A 17,524-nucleotide genomic window follows, 5' to 3' on the forward strand; every position below is an offset into this window, starting at 1 on the left:
ATGACAGTCTTTTCACCCACAATTTATCCTCAGGCCCAATCTGTGATGCCCTATGCAACAGCTTTGCAAATGGACTTCACTGTAGTTGATGTCTTCCACCCTTACAGCAACTTGCTAACATTGTACTAAGACAGTGAGAAGAAAAATGTCTATAAGCACAGGAGAATGGAGTTACTTCATATCCCTCCCACCTTGAAAAAGTTACAGTTTTGACACAAAATATTGTCCAAGAAATCAAACACTACTTCACAGGATAACATGGTTTTAATCATAGCCCACAGTGCAACACCAAGGCAGGTGTATGTAAGCCAACATCCTCACAAGTGGTGGGTCCTTTGAAAGTCCCTGACTTCTCACAGTGAGTGGATACCCTAACAAATTTACACAGAACAAAATGTAGAAGTGGTTATGGGACTCAGGCATTTAATATGCTCTCAATTTTAAAGCTGAACTTGGGCATACTTTTACATTCACTGTGAATGGTATCCCACCATGGAGGACCATTTCTCAAGGCTCTTTTTCATCTTTGGACACTTGTAAACCTAAACTAAACCAATCTTCCACTCAGGTCTTGTAACTACAAACTTCCAGGGCAGTGGGAGCCCTGTAGTCGATGCCCCGGAGCTGAGAGAGAGGAACTTGGCACAGCAGCTGATGGCCATCTCGGAATAGGAAAGGCCAATTACAAACCTGTAACTCACAGCAATAGGCAGTCAGTGGCCAGCTGGACATTTACCAGGTACTTTGGTCTCACCATCTCAGTGAAGAGTCTTCCTTTTCCACTTCCACCCTTCTCTGTGGCACCTCTCTGCCAATTTCATGCAAGTACACTCTTTCTGACTTGTGGTCCATAGACACAAATTCAACATTTGCAGTTTTTGATTAGTTTGACCCCACTGTTTCCTCTTCTGGTAACAGTAATTTCCTCCTTTTTTTTCAACTTAAACTATAATTTCTGCTTCAGTTCATGCCTAGTTTATAGCTGCTCTTTTCTTCTAGTTATTTTCCCTGTCTACTCTCCAGTGAGGAGTCACAGACGTATATTTGCCCCCCATGTACAAACACTATTCAAGAGTTATCCAAATTCTTTTATCCGTATCTTTTTTTCTGATCAAGGTGCAGAGCCAAAATATTACGTTTAACAGACAGAACAATATTTTACTGAGCTTTTACTTTTACACTGGAAGTTACTGCAGAAAAAAATTGCTTTGCTAAGTGAATGCAAGACTGAGTTTTCCTGGCTTATTCTAGTATACGAAAGCTGCAATGAAGAGAAGAAAGATTATATATTCCAAATCATCTTAGCTACCCTCTTTATCATTATTATTGCCTCCATTTTCTACTGCATTTTAGAATATATTCTAAATGGAATATTAATATTAATTTCTTTCTTCTTCATGAGAGTTCAGATAATTTGGGATAATTAAAGGAGAGAAGATAGGAGAATCTATTGTGGGGTTATAAATCTCCAAGGAATGTGTTAGTTTTGCATTTTAGTTCTGCTAAAAAATGTAAATGCTTCAAGTAGTGTAAAAATCAGAAGCTGCTTCACTCATTAACATTGAGGCCTCTAACCTCTCACCTTGCCCATATATGAATCAGAGGATTCTGAAATGGAAAAGTTGGCCCATTTTCCTAAATACAGAAATTACCCTTAAAAAAGTAACCAGAAAATATCCCCCTCAGTGTCCTGGCCTAAAAGAGCTAATTCATTTGCAGGAAAGGCCTATCTGGAGAAGTCAGTGTCCTATTGCATATGATGGGGAAGCTGGTGTGTTTGCAGATAGCATTAGAGCAGACTCGAAATGAAGATAACAGGGCTGGGCATCTGCAGTATTGGAATGAATCTCCTCAATCTAAATATTCCATGTTTCATAACAAACCTGTCAATAAGGGATCTGAGGGCAGTTTTGCTGCTGTGCTATGCTATCCTACAGCTAACACAGCCTGAAATCTCCTAAAGGCTGATTGAAATCGATTCATATGCAGGTGGAATGCTACAGATCTCCCTTCTTAGCCTTTATAAAGGGAGATTTAGTGGGAGACTTTTTATTTATTGAGAGATTCCTATTATACCAAGTTCAATATTCCTCCAGTCCACAGTTACCCAGAAAGATACACTTAAACAAATGCCTGATGTATTCAGCGTGTATGGAACCAAATAAATCAGAGAGAAAGAATATAGCTACTACCACACACATCCATTCTACACACATTTATTTCTAAGCTAGCATCTGGGAGGCAAGGAGAAAAGCACTGCCTGGACTGATGATTACATTTTCTCAGTGAATAAAGCCTACATGTGCCAAACAGTAATGAAAAATTACCTGCTTCTTTTGCATAAAAAAAAGTTCATCCAAATCAATGATTTGGTTAATTGAAGGATTAGCCTTTTGCTACAATTTTGACCTGAGATTCTTCTGCTAATTTTCCTAGAGGATCTTCTAAGCAGTATGGCACAACTAATACAGCATTGCAGGACTCTGGTATATTTTCAAGACCATCAGCACTACGCACAACTTCTAATCCTTCATTTCTCTCATGCATTAGTCCATTAACATTTTCTGAGGTTTGAATCTTTTTTTAGTATATTAACTCCTTCAGACAGGGCCCAGTTGTCCAAATGCCTTCAAGATGTTGACCCAGTTTGCATAGAGGCAACTTTGTTTGCATGAACAAATTAGTATGTAGAAAGGTCATATTATATCCTCATGCCACACCATCCAACCAAAATATTCCTTGATTACTCATCAAATCCACTCTAATTGCTGCTACCGAAAATTACCTCCCTGGTCCATTATTTCATCTCCTCTGCTTGTTCTCAATACTGCCTGAAGTCACTCTATGGTATCTTACTGACCCCAGCTCTGTTCTTCCAGTGATATTAGACTAAGTCATTCAGTCTCCACACCACTACCCTCTTTCGTGATCTCTGATAAATTTCATTACACTTGAATACTTCAAAATATATTCTTAAAACTCTTCTACAATTTTGCCTTCAAATCAATCCCATTTACAGTAGTACATGTACCTGAGCTGTCTCCTTATCACCTTAAAATCTTCTCATCTCAGGATTTCAAAATACCTTGTGTCATGACTGTAAAGACTATGTAGGTTCTGGTTCAAACTTTCATAGAAAAACCACCATTGAAAAGCAATGATCACAACATACTTAGATCAAATATACTCTTTGGAGCATCAAAGATCAAAAAGTCACCACAACTGGGCTAAATATCAAGAAATTGACATATATGAAAAGGAGGAAAATTGTTTAAAAAGAAACTAGAATAGTTATCTGAGAGAACAAAATCCTCATGGATAGCACAGGGACTACCAAAGAACATCCTACTGAAAGCAGAGCTCCAGTGCACACTGTCTGTTAGGAAAAACTTGAGAAACAATTTTAAAAAGCAGGCGTGATGGAACAGTGAGCTAAAGATTTGGGAAGTAAAAGAGTTTATTAGAATTGAGAAGGCATCATTCAAATGCAGAAGCTGTATCCAAATGAAGAAAATAAAAAGGATCATAAAACCCGGCAGATTAAATGCAAAAATATAATTAAGCAGTCCAGGGGGAAAAAAAAGTTTGAAGAACATTTGGCTGGTGCAATCAAACATAGTACTAAATGCCTCTTCCATAGGAATCATCAACATCAGAGCAAAAAGCCTGCCAGGCAGTCTGTGAAGCCCACTGGCAGGCTGAATGGGTATAATAAGCAGGGTATTATGCTACTGCAGAAAATTAGAGTGAATATCTGCATCACTGTGGCCTTCCCATACCTGAAGGGAGCCTACAAGACAGATGGTGAGAGACTTTGCAAGAGTGTGCGATGACAAGACAAGGGGGAATGGCTTCAAACTGAAATATGTTAGATTAAGATTAGATATTAGAAAAATATTCTTTGCTCTGAGGGTGGTGAGGCACTGGAGCAGGTTACCCAGAGAAGCTGTGGATGTCCCATTCCTGGAAGTTTTCAAGGTCAGGTTGGATGGGGCTCTGGACATGCTGCTCTATTGACATCTGTTCCTGCCCATGGCATGTGGGGTTGGAAGTAGATAATATCTAACATCTAAATCCAAATCATTCTATGATTCTATGCTTCTAGGATCACTGTAGAAGAAACAGCTGATATTTCCTAGAAGCTTTTTTTGCAGGCAGTATTGCAGAGGATCTATCTGAAACATAACTGACTGGAGATGCTGTTGTAATGTTAACACAAGTGCTCATGAGTTGTCTGGACTGGATGGTATTGTCACTGCAGGCCCCCAGCTGGGTAAGAATTAGCATTGACTCCATGCTTCTCAGAAGGCTGATCAATCACTTTTTTATACTATACTTATTAAGAAACCCATTGCCCTTACAGACAGTCACAATCCAGGTGGACTCAATTGGTCCCTGAATCCAAACACCATCACCATTGGCTAATTAAGAAACCACCCTTTGGTAAACAAATCTCCATAACACATTCCACATGTTCACAACAACAGGTGCAGCAAGTGAAGATAAGAATTGTTTCTCATTCTTTTCTCTGATCTTATCACAGCCTTCCCCAGGACAATGCCTGGGAAAGTTGTGTGTTGCTCTCTGTTGCCAGAGAACTGCTACCACATTTTATTTATCAAGAGTTCTGAGAAAAATGAAGGAAGTAAGAGCTGAATCACGGATAGTTGATTACTGATGTTGATTTTTAGGCACTGAACACTGAGCATTAGCAGATATGATGCCAGTGAGGATGTGGAGAGCTACAGACCTGCAAGCTTGTAACTCTAGTGCAAAAATTTGTAAAGGCTAAACTAAAGGACAAATATGTGTCTGAATGCAACTTATATGGAAGAGCCAATGTCAGTTCTGTAGTGGAACATTATGTCTTGTAAAATCCATTTGAGTTTTTTGAAGTTAGTTAACATATGGGTCAGATGAGACAGTCAAAAAAATACAACTGGATATTCCAATTCTTTGTGTGAAGTCTACCATCAATGGTTTCTAAAGAAACTGAGCAGCCATAGCATAAGTGGGAAGGACATGAAGGGACAAATAAAAGGCCAAAAGACGCAAAACAGAAGGTCTGCACTTAGAACAAATATCCTTCACAATGAAATAAAATTATGGACTCTGAGATGACAATTACCGTTTGGTAGCAGATGCTCAAGGTTACAGTTGACAGCTCCACAGAAGCATCAGCTCTGCTCAGCAGCAGTTAAAAAAACAACCCAAATGCCAGTAACAAAAAACAGGACAAAACATACTTATGACTCTGTTCATCTACATCTTTAATATTTTTCCAGTTAGGCTTGCCTCATCTCAAAAAAGGGGCACAAAGGACATATTTGAGGTGGCTAAAGCTCAGAGAAAGGTGAACTATTATAAACCGTGGTGTGGTTTATACAGTTCTGAAAATTCATGATGGTGTGGAGTCAGTGGATAGGAAATAACGGTTCACTGTGCATCCACTGCAAGGAGCAGAAAGTGTCAAATAAAGCTTATAAGAGCTAAACTTAAATAAAAAGAGATGATCTCAGAACAGGGATCACTGTTCTGTGTATCACTTAGTATATCTTGTTTGATATCTATACAGTTTACTTTGAAGAGCAAGGATTTCACGTTATTCCGTATCTATGTCTTCAGTCCACAGCCCTTGAATTGGACTTCCTGGGTATACTGGTACAAATAATTAATTGTACACATTCAGCCTAAATCATGACTGGGTTGATTACACTCTTAGGAGTCAGTTCATAATAGGGATATTCATTTGAGCAATGCACTAGACCAGTCATAGCTTCCTGCTCCCTCTTTGCACAAATTCAAAGTCATCATAACATATTGGCCTCAGTTTAGAACAGGAATGGCAAAGGTAGAAACAAACAATAAAAAGATGAGCCATAAATGATTGTAAATTCTTATATCACAAGCAATGCATGCACATCAATGATGGACCTGTGAACATGAAAAAAAGGCATGTGAAGTAAGGATATTTGAACTTTGCTGAAGGTAGCTATTTCCAGGGTGCCTGCTTGGAGAGAAGCAATTCTCATCCTGGACAAAGACTACTTACATTATGTCTTGTTTTTGTGTTATCCTCTGCACTCCAATTTCTTGTATCATCTTGCTATTATGGAAGATGTCATGGGAAGTCTCTTCCTCTACTGATTATGATACAGAACAACTGGAAGAGGGAATCCACTACAGATAAAATCCCTGTCTAAAGGAAATAATTTTCCCCAGTCAGAGCTATCAAAAGAAGTTAAACAAATGCCCCATGGGACTGCACTTCTGTTGAAGACTGGAACAACTCTCCAAAGAAGAAGGAAATGTCCTCTAATATCCAGTGATGATGATCCAGAGTCATGCCACTGATGTCATACCAAGATTTACACTGATGCTGTATTCCATCTTGGGAGCCAGTTCTGACTGATGCATCCTCACTGTAAACTGAGTGATGCCTGGACTGTCAGGTGGTTTTCACTACATTTAAACAGGAGCAAATGAGACAAAGATGGCGACAATTTCATGCAGAAAGGTAGTACGGTACAAAAGCTGAGGCTGGTTTTATCTGCAACAAAAAAAGATGTCAAGTCTGTTAATGAAAACCTAATTTTTTATTCTGGTGTGATGGTAATAACTAGCACAGCTAGGCCTCACATATCTGAGACAGCATAAGAAGATTTCCCAGCAAAAGTACTTTCCTAATGAGTGAAAAACAGGCCACTGTTTACTGTGTCATATGGTTGTATTATTCACCACATTTTTAAAAATTAAATAAATTTTATATTAATTACATTAAATTTTGTACATAATTAATTCCTCCTTTTTGTCCTTAATAATTCAGATATACAAGCAAGGTCAAAAGCTGTTGCCTGACATGAATGACCATACAATTTTTTACTGCTAAATTTCCTATACAATATTACTGAAGATGAATGATTTTTCATTGTCTTAATAGAAAAGTGTTTCACACATCTTTCAAATTTCCTCAGTATCTGAGCTCCATATGAGCACAGGATTTTATCAGGATATGTCAGTTCACCATAACCACTTTAGTAAAGAGACACTTGCCGTAAGAGTTTCTAGTTTAAAAAGTAAAATAAAATAGCAGATGTTAACACTGGAAAAGAAAATTGTGACAGAAAATTAAGGTTATTAGGGAAGTTGAGAATTATAAAAGGCTCAACAGGGATTGATTTCAGAAATCACAGTTTAGCAGCAGAGCAAATAAACAAGGCAGCCTGTGACTGAAGTCATCAAACTAGAGGATATTTTAGCAAAATTATAAAATGAGAATCTCCAAATGGAGCCTGGTTACCTAACCACTGTATTCTTTCACTTTTGGCTCATGAAATACAGCCAGCCTGGCCACCTTGCAGGGTTGATCCCTTGTCAGGAAACCATCCAGATGTTCTCCGTTTTTGGCATTGGATTGAGGTGTTGACACAAAACCTGTCTGTCTGGCAGCACCTCACTGTGTGAACTGTGAAGTGTTACTGGGACTTATTAATGAGTTTTTCTCCTACGTGAGGATGCAGCGGCTGATACAGAATTGTGAGCCAGATTTTGCACTTATCCCTGTGCAACTCCAGCACAGCCATGCCTGTCTGCAGAGCTGGGAAAGCAGACATCCCTGCCTTCACATTCCTCGCTGCTGACTGACACATTTGCAGGCAGGAAACATAAAGACCTCAGAAACATTGCTCTTCCCACTGCCCAGCTATTGGCTGCAGGGATGAGCAGTGCAGGGACACCAGGATACGGCAGGGACACTCTTAGGACAGACTACGCAGAAAAGCTGTACAGGGCAAAGGGTCTCCTGAGAGGATGAGGGACATGAAGTTCACAGACGTGAAGTGCAAACACCCACGTCACAGATGTCCCGTGTCCACAGAGGCTGTGGCCACAAAAGCATTGTCATCAAAAATATTTTTAAAAATATTTAAATAAAGCAGTTCATATGAATCCAGTGCATAAGACAGACTCTTCTGAGCAGCATAAATTAAAGTCACAGGCAGCAGGATGACGAAAACATCAGCATTTCACAAAAAACTCCGTGTTACATCCCCTAGGCTGTAAGCCAGCCCTGCTGAAGCAGACAATAATGTGGATCTTAAGGGCAGCAAGAGCTGCTACAACAATCACGTAGCCTGACCCCCTGTGAAACACAAGCCATAGAATTTTATCCAGCAGCTCCTGCAGCAGTAACACCTACTCTTCCCTGCTGCAACGAGGCTCCTTACAACCCGCTTTCCCATGAAGTCTCGGCAGGAGTGCAGAGGAAACGGACAGATATTAGACAAAATCTTGTTTGCTTGCTTTCCCACAGGGAGCAGCCAGGAAAGCAGCTGCTAATCGCTGATGTAGGACCGCATCCCGGGTACCCAGTGGGCATGAGGCAGCCAGGCTGCGGCTGAGCGCGGAAACCAGGGTGGAAGTCACACCACGCTGCAACAGGACTATAGCGCTTTCCTACTTCGCTGACATTCACGTTGCCTTCCTCTCACCCACTGAGCATTATCTTCACGGAGGCTGGAGTCTGAATGTGTTTAATGATTTCTTAGCCACAGATCATTAGCAACCAATTCCGCTTTCCACTGTCTCAATTGTTTTTATACAATACAAGACTCCTTTTTTCTTCCTCTCCCCTCCCTCTTCTTTCTTCCTCCTTTTTCCAGTTTTCTTGTGGTAAAACAGTCCTGCCTGAAAGCAATATGCTCCTTTCAGAACTTAAAACCCTAATGGCAGGCATTTGGAAAAGAAGCTCTAAAGGCACCATTATTCCTCACTTTGGCTTAATTGCTGACTCGCGGTCTACATGCATAATGCTAAGCTTTTTCCCACAAAAATAGCAGTCCCCAGATAGCCACAAATCCATGTTAGCTGCTGGGTTATTTATTCCTGAAGGAAGCTAGCAAAGTGACAACTTTTAGGGCATTGGGGAGGCCACCATGAAGTGATGAGCACTCAGCTAGGTATGGGGAAGAATACAAATGAAGGAATGACTTCAGGTAACTGCATCCACGAGGAACTAAAGCTATTCATGCTTTTGGGGTATTCCCATTCTGCTCATGATGTTCTCTCCTCTTTCTCTAGCGAAGCTGTTCTGATTCACAAACTCTCTTTCCACAGATTCCACCGCATCTCAGTGTTCACATAAGGCCTGAAACAAGATTGCAATCTGCCGCTGCTCACTCTGTTTCTGTGAGGCTACAGTGTCCAGAGCAGGAAAAGTCAGGGGTCCATTCCCAGTGCTGTCACTCGCACTCTGCACAAACTCCAGCCATTCGTTAGCTACTGACTGGCAGCAGTGACAAACTGCTCTGCAGCCTGGGCTGCTGGCTGGAACAGGCAGCACCTCTCAGTAAAATGCTGGAGAACAGTAGAACATTAACACCAAGTGAGAAGCTGCTACTGCCCAGGGTGTGCCAAGCCAACAGGGGTCATCAAGTTTTGCCATCAGGACACACATCTGGAAGTCTCCAAACAAAAATGCATATTGATCTTGGGATTCAACTTGTGGCTGCAAGGGATAGCAGGGGACCCAGAGACTAAGAAACCTGGGGGATTAGTCAGACGGTGAATCCCTCTTCCACCGCTGTCCTAGGGAGAATAAAGAGCAAATGACAGGATTCACCCATGCCTGGAGGAACAGTGTCAAGTACTTCACGAGAGGTAAAGTGCTCAGGTTGTTAATCCCAGGCAAAGACAGAACTCCACCATGACCCATCACTGTCAGTCCAACAGGCATTTTAGGATACGTGCAGCACCTGTTGTTCATGGCAACACTCTTCCACCGGGATTGTGTGTGGAGGGTGAGGGAATACTGACTCTCTCACAGCCATTGTGCCAGCCAGTGTTAGTGTAGACTCCTGTGGCTGGTCCATTCTCTGTCACCAGTGTCGAACCACCACATATTTGCTGCTATTAGCTCTGAGTCGGGGCAGCCCTTCTAAGACGATAGAGGGAGAAAACCCAAAGGCACTAAACATCTGTGCCCATCCTCACATTTTGTGAAGAAAAAGCCTCCTGCAAAGCTATGGGTCCCACTGCAGAATCCTCAAGCCTACAAGTCAGAGCTGCTGATGCCTTAAGCCCAGCATAGTTCACCAGAAAACAAGTGGTGGACCACTGCTGTGGGGTATTTCTAACTGTTTGACTTGCAGTCCATCCCCAAATTAAACTATGCAAAAAAAAAAAAACCAAACAAAAAAAAAAAAAGAAAAAAAAAGAAAAAAAAACCAGCCTGGCACTCAGCAAGGCGATACCTGGGGAAGGCTCTGTACACTACTTGGTTGCACAGTCAGGGGCATTCCCAAGCCCCAGCCCAGAGCATAGCAATCCTAGTGAGTGGAGGCAGTCGAGCTCCTTGCAGCTGCTGGGTGCCAGGGGGAAAAGCAGGGCAGCCCCCTCCAGCTGCCAGGAGGATGGGGTGAGGGTCAGGCAGGAACACGGGGATCTGACAGAGGCACGTGGCCCAAATCCTGCACACCTGTTGCGTGTGATGCCAGCTGCAGCCCAACAAGGGGCCCCATTGTTCCTGCCCATGTGGTGGGTTTCTCTGCCTCTGCACATGCAGCTGAGGAGATCTCATGGAGGAATTTTCATCTGTGGTTTGCTAAGGGTTTCTCCCCAAAGAATCATGATTTAATTGCTGTTATTATCTTCATAAAGCTGTCCAGAGTGTTTTTCCAGTGGTTATTTAAAGCTTATCTAAAAGATATTGATAGCAGTGGAACGCCTGCATTAAAACTGCATTCCTGGTATGCCAGTAGTAGAGTGTGATAAAAATAGTAGGTCTCTTAAATCAAACATCATCTTTCTCTAATTTATTGTATTGTTGTATTTTTGTATTCATGCATAGCACATATAGCATATCATTATGAAACTAATGCAGTTAGAAACTATATAAACAGATAACTGCAGACTAAGTTACTGTCAGTCTTCTATGAAAAAAAAGACACTTTGGCAAAGAATAAAAATCACACATTATAATTTTTAAAAAGATCTGCTGATGAGGAACCTTGCCATAGAAAGCAAACTCTCCAAAACGTGTCCCTAAAGCAGTGTACAAGTTGTTGATGAAAAAAATATTTTCAAATATCTTGATCAGTAACTGCTTCACAAATAACAGTATGAATAATATGGATGTCTGGTAGGAACAAACAACTACACAGGACATCATTAGGTATATAGTCTATACATATTTTTTCTATTCTGATTTGCTGTAGAGAGAAAAGATAGAAGCACAGAAGCGATGAAACGTGTCTTAAAAAGATGGAGGAAATTTTTATTTAATGCAAATCCCTTGTTTCATCATATTTCTAGTGACTCATGCATAAAGGCTTAAAAATCTATGGAAGGAGAAGAGAAACCTCAGAAACAGATATGAGCAAATAATTCACTACTGAAGAGTTGTTTTCTCTTCAAATCAACTCAGTTTTTTAATTTAAAGAAATTATTTGTGAATAGGTCATTCTAACGATGAATTTATTTCCATGTTTCTAATCGCCTCAGGGATTGTTTCTGAAAACAAATTTAGACAATGAATTTACAGACTAATAATTCAAATAGCTTAGCTACTGTGAGTTGCCAATCAATTGGCATTAAAAATCATATGTATTATTATCTCTACTTTGTAATTCACTCTCTGAAATACAAAGTCAAAAAAAGTATCCACCAGAGTTTTGAATCTCTGAGGTTCACTTTGGATAATGAAAAGGGTTAAGAAAAGTTGAGGAATTAAATGCTACTTCATGTCTTTTTATGTCCTTCCACACAAAGCCCCTTGTCACCCAACCTGTTGTGGCAAACACGTTTCTCTCCCTCTCAGAATTTTTCATGGAGGTGCACAGAGAAAAATGAAAGAGAAAACAATTTCTATTTCTGCTCCTTGTTTTTCCTATGTGGAATATGTTTGGAGAATTCTTTACCTGGTGTGAGTGCTCGATTGGATTCTGGTGAGGACTGTTTGAGCCTGATGGCAAATCCAATCCACCTGTGTCTGGACTCTCGCGAGAGGGTCGTGAGTTGTGTTAGAGTTAGAGAAAGTAGTATGTAGTTTTAGTATCTTACTTTTTATATAGTATATTAATGTATTTTAGCATAGTAATAATAAAGAAATCATTCAGCCTTCTGAATTGAGTCAGACATCGCCATTTCTTCCCATTGAGTTCACCTGCATTTACAATAGCCTGTTACCTGCAGTCCAATCCCCATGTAGCGCATCCCTTTATAACTCATCATGGGAGAAGAGGCACATCACATTTATAGAATAGTGGCTTTCACCTCTCTTTTCCCCTCATGTTCTTTTCAAGTCATTTATTTTGGTAAGCACCTGTCTGTGAATTATGCAAACTAGCTCTATTCTGGCATGTTTAATTACCCAAGTTCATGTGCCAGGAAGTTTGGAAGAATACATACTGAAATGTTTTGAAGAACATTAGGACACCTACCTCTGCCTGTCCTGCACCATGCAGAACCACAGGCTGATTCACATAGTGTCATGGTTTGACACGGAAAAAGAATTTTTCCGGAAGGAAGAAGTCAATTTGGACATTGACCAATTGAAGGTAGACACGCCTCTGAGAACACAGAGGGGTTAAAAGCAGAATTCCCAGGAGAACTCGCTCTCTTGAGTTCTGGTCAGCGGAGGACTCTCCCCTGCCCGGCGACGAGCTGGGTGGGGGAGGGGAGAAGCCATGTGGCCTTCGGAGGTAGGCCCAAGGGTGGAGGGACTGGAACCGGGCTGGCCCCCTGCAGATGGAAGGGTGGAGAAATCTGGGATGTCTCCGTTCCCCCCAGAGTCTCTCTCTCCCAAGAGAGAAAAAGAGACAGCGGTGGTTTTATCAGCAGTTCACTGCAGGGAAGGAGAAGAGCGGGGGGGCCGCAAGGTGCCCAGTCGGGCGATGGGAGCTGGAGCCTGGGCAGCAAGCCATCTCTGGGAGTCGGGACTTTTAACCCTTCCTGAGAAATGAAAGCTTTGTGAAATTTTTCTCCTCCTTGGTTTGAAAAAGAGAGGAAGAGAGACAGCCTGGAACCCGGGATGTTGGAAGGAGAAATTCTAGGTGGGAGGAGATGTGGCGTGGCTGTTTGGCTGGACTTTTTCTTGGTAGCCACAGATTGAACTGATCTTCTCCTCCAAGAGAGACTGTATTTTAGGAGGATGCCAGTGAGCCAAAGAGACCATGCTTCAGCTGGGAACAGACAGAAGTGGAGTGAACAGAGAAAAGTTAAGGAGGTTTGTGGTGGTGCCCCCTGTCTTCGCAGAGGAAGAAGAGAAGAAGATCTCTGTTCTTGGATCCTCGGCCCCAGGGGAAAATGGGGGGGACTGTTGGTCCCAAAAATGAAAAACTGAACTGTTGTTTTTCCCCTCTTGGCAGGGCATCCTTGAAAGGAAAAATCCTAAAAGCAGTCTGTCCATCCATGCATTGGTGGTGAGAGCACTGTGAATGGAAAGGAGAGGGTCACCATTGGCAAACTTTTTTTTTCTCCGGGCGGTGCCATGTGGTGACATGGAAGCACAGGATGTGGCAGCTGTGTTTCTTGGGGGGTCTGTGGCACAAGAGAGACTCTTCTCTTCCTGCAGATGGACTGGGTGTTGATTATCTGGAGGGTGGAAACCTGATTGGGGTCCAGATTGTGTCTCACTGTGGTTTGTTGGAGTTGGGTGGTGGGAGGAGGAATGCTTTGGAAGGTTTTCATTGTGAATTGTGTGTGTTTTCCTTCTTCTTTTTTTTCCCCTCTTTTATAGTAGCATAGTGGTAGTAGTTTAATAAAGTTTTTTTCTTGTTATTAAGCTTGGGCCTGCTTTGCTCTGTTCTCGATCACATTTCACAGCATTCAGTTGAGAGATTGCATTTTCATGGGGGGCACTGGCATTGTGCCAGTGTCAAACCATGACACATACCCATCTGTGAATGACATAAACTATCCTGGATGGTCTTCCTCCTCCACCATCTACATCTCCAGAAATCCTCTTTAGTAATTTGTTTGTCATAGCTTGAGTTCCCTTAAGCTCTTAAATAAGCTTGGAAAAGAAGCTGTTGAAAGTGAGGCAATGCTGCACAGACCTCGTCCAAAGATGGACAAGCCTCTGGGCTGCAAGACTGTCAGAGCAGGCTGAAGCCCCTTTCCCTGATTTTTCTGTGAACAAGCCAAAGAAAGTCAGACTTTCTGCTATGGCTATTACCAAGAAAAAGATAGCACTGTAGGAAGTAGTAGCCAAAATGGATGACTATTTTTAAGATTCATTGCACAATATTTGGGCTTCACCATTACACCTCTTAAATGGCTTCCATAATCCAGGCTTTTTGAGGCTTTTCCTCAGGTTTCCCAAGCCAACTGTGCCCACCTTAGTTTGGGTACCTTATTTAATTCTTGGTTTTTGCTGACTACAGTGACTTTTGTGCATGCCTTCCTCTCTAGCAATGCAATGTTGTCTGTAGTTCTGTGCACCCTGGAAAAGAACTGGTGAAGGGTAACAAATGCCTGAGATGAAATATTTGAACAGAGTTACTCTAGTGAGAGATGTTGCTGTAATATCTGGTATACAGAATCAAGTATCATGAAAAGATTTTTCCCCATGGAGCAGTTTCATTAGCCTGCCAAATCCTATGTCGCCAGGAAAATGCCTATGCTGCAAAACTGAGGCTGATATTATGAGAATATCAAATCTGGGCTCATTACAATCTACATCTTACCCCAAAATCATTCTTCACATAGGGTTCCAATGCTTGGTTCTTCCAATGGAGTATGCTGAGGTGAAACTGGGAAGCAAGATAGGACACAAGATTAATGCTGCAAGTACCCACACATCACCATCCTTCTTGAAAGATGGCATATGTACCCCACAATGACATTAGGAAGTGAGCAGAAAGTTCACTGATCCCAGACAGACCCATTGCATCCCTCCTTGAAGAGGGATTTGGGGCTTAACAACACAATTACATGAAGAAAAGGAGTTCTCTCTACCAAGAAATAGGTTCCTCTTCTAGTACATTGAAACAATTAGGCAATTTCCATCTCCTTCCTTGCAAACTGAATCTCTCAATAGCTCAATTTCTTCAAGTGACATTGTTTTCTCAGGCACAACAAAAGTAATTTTGCTGAGCTTCCGCACTGTTTGAGTACCCAAGCATCTCTAGCACCTGAGTATTCAGTGCTGCAGCTATTTCTTGAGTACTGCTTGGACATGTTTCAAGTTGACATTTTAGATTGCATAACTCCTGGCGCAGCACTGCAAAGATGTCTCCTCCCATTGTATCAGAGGGTGACCTGCTGTGGCAAAGGCTATTACTTCTTTTGAGATTTTCAAGTCTGTGGTGCCTCATTGAATTATACAGATTCCATGGGGAGGAAAAGGAACTGCTGTGTGCTCTGGGCCCTGAACTTTTCAGTGCAACACATCTGGAGAGCCTTCATCTGCATATGCACCTCTAATGCCTCATCTCCTTGGTGAACACTGCGTGCATTGAATTCTGCTAACACAGGGTGACAGACAAGTAACAATAGGAGTAACGTTGGCTTGGTGCTTGTCTCATCCTAAAATAAAATACTGTGTGATGGACTAGCCACAGCTGCACGCTTACAAAGAGCAGTCTGTGGCTTCTAAGAAAAGCAGCTGAGAAGTTTAAAAAAAAAAAATCTCAGCTTTCCCCTCCCCACTCATCTCCACACATATGTTAGATTCGAGGCCAAAATCTGATGACTAAACTAGGCATACAACCAAGAGTGACCTGATTTTGGGGAGCTACTGAGCATTGGTGTTGCCCAGGAACTTCACTGCTTCAAAACTGTTTCTTGGGGCACACAGAGGCTCAGTCCCTCTGAAAATTGGATACATTCAAGCAGGTGCTTAGAGTTTTTAATGGATCAGTTTAATTTGTTCTCCTGGAAACTGTTTCATTTGAGAGTAAGGGCAAATGAATACTGAATAAAAATCATTTAAAAAAATCAAACACTGAAAGTCTAGTTTCTGTAGCATTAACCACACTGAGTACCACTGAGGAGGTGGGAGCAGCAGGCTGTGCAATGGCAGGACCCCTTTCCCATTAATGTGGCACAGACCAAGTGCTACAACAGATAGTACCAGTAAGGAGGGCAAAGCATGACTGATCACACCCAGATCTCAGAAACCCCGTGTGAACAGTACTCTCACTTCTCCAGGTAGCTTGCTGACATTAAAGATGGCAGCTTTTCTAGTCAGGTTTGGTCTTCCAGGAGTCCAGGAATGCAAATGAGCAAACCTGGATCCATCTGAGGCAGAGAACCCAAAGGGTGAATTTTCCATCTTTTCCATCACCTCACTTTGCATAGTGCTTGCAGCGAAGGTGGCAGGAAAAGACAAATCCTTGCCTTCAAGATATTTGAAGACAGTTCTTAACTGTTTGAGGAAAGCTTAAAAAATTGTAATTCTTAAGCAACTTTCCAAGGCTGGTTGCTGAAGGTTACACAGGGCTAGGTGTGAAGATGTGTAATCCTGTTTTTCAAATGTCAGCAGGAAAAAAGTCAAATTTTCCTTTTGGCTTTATCCAACCGCTGAGTAATCTGATGCAGTATAAATCAATACATTCTTGAGACAGCATTCCATAGAAAATGTAAATTGTAGTGTTATCTGATATTTGGGTTGTACAAACTCAAGCAAATTGCAGAAACTATAATCCTAGGCTGTGAATCACTGCTGCAGATCTAATCACTACCAGTCTTTTCTGACTATCAGCTCTGCTGTCTGCAAAGTGGTGGACATATGGATTACACAACTTGTACTTTTCATCACTAACATGCCCTGGTGGTATGAAATTGTTGTGTGACCAAACAGTTAACCAGAAGCAATGCCTCGTAGCTGGTTTCAATCTCCTGTGTGCAGATATCCTCAGTTCTCCAACCAGAGCAGGTTCAGGTGTTTACAGTCAACACACATCTACTTTAACTTTTTTAGAGCAGAAACCATTCAGGGGAACAGACTGTTTAGGAGCTGTGATTAGAAGGAAGCTCGCTAGTGCAACAAATGGTCGAGCAGACAACACAAACCAACAGATGCCAAACTATTTGAAGCCTGCTACAGAACAAACATTTGAGGAGGACCCTCCCTCCTTGAATGAAGGCCAGGGCTGTCAGACCCCAGACAGAAACACATACCAGCTGGCCAGCCATGCAGAATGAAATCTCCCAAAGACTGGTTTCATCATGAACAGCAGCTGACCAATCACAATTGACAAGACAGCTGACAAGAGGGCTCGTTCCTGGGGTTCCTCCCTCCCTTGCCCTCAGTCAACATGAGCCCCACTTTTGTCATGGGAGTCTTTGGTATGTGTTTGCCTGGCACAAACTCATGTTCGTGCAGAATCAGACATTGTTTGCTACAGTCTGCCACAGGGCAAGTAAAAATTCCTGTCTCAAGCTGCCAGAAACCAAGCGAAGTCAAGATCTTCTCATAACAAAGTGCACACTGAGCAAGACTTAGGCTGCTTAGGGAATGCAGGTAGGTCTGCCCTGCTTCTGCTGGGATTGAGTGGTGCTTTGACACATAGCCCTTACCCCA

General features: G+C 41.9%; 1 protein-coding gene across 12 annotated transcripts in view; it reads right to left on the minus strand.

Moving 5' to 3' along the window:
- The window catches only part of QKI (QKI, KH domain containing RNA binding), a 478,774-nt gene that overhangs the window by 161,316 nt on the left and 299,934 nt on the right, over positions 1-17,524 (minus strand). For 10 of the 12 annotated variants that reach the window (XR_012054688.1, XR_012054695.1, XR_012054691.1 and 7 more), the window contains 2 exons: positions 14,685-14,750; positions 6,053-6,550 (listed from right to left, as the gene is read on the minus strand). The gene's annotated coding sequence lies outside the window, so the exon portion shown is untranslated. The remainder of the gene's footprint in view (positions 1-6,052; positions 6,551-14,684; positions 14,751-17,524) is intronic. The other 2 variants (XR_012054686.1, XR_012054684.1) reach the window with 2 other exon arrangements.

The sequence above is a fragment of the Taeniopygia guttata genome, chromosome 3 (assembly GCF_048771995.1).
Source record: "Taeniopygia guttata chromosome 3, bTaeGut7.mat, whole genome shotgun sequence".
Classification (NCBI taxonomy): Eukaryota; Metazoa; Chordata; class Aves; order Passeriformes; family Estrildidae; genus Taeniopygia; species Taeniopygia guttata.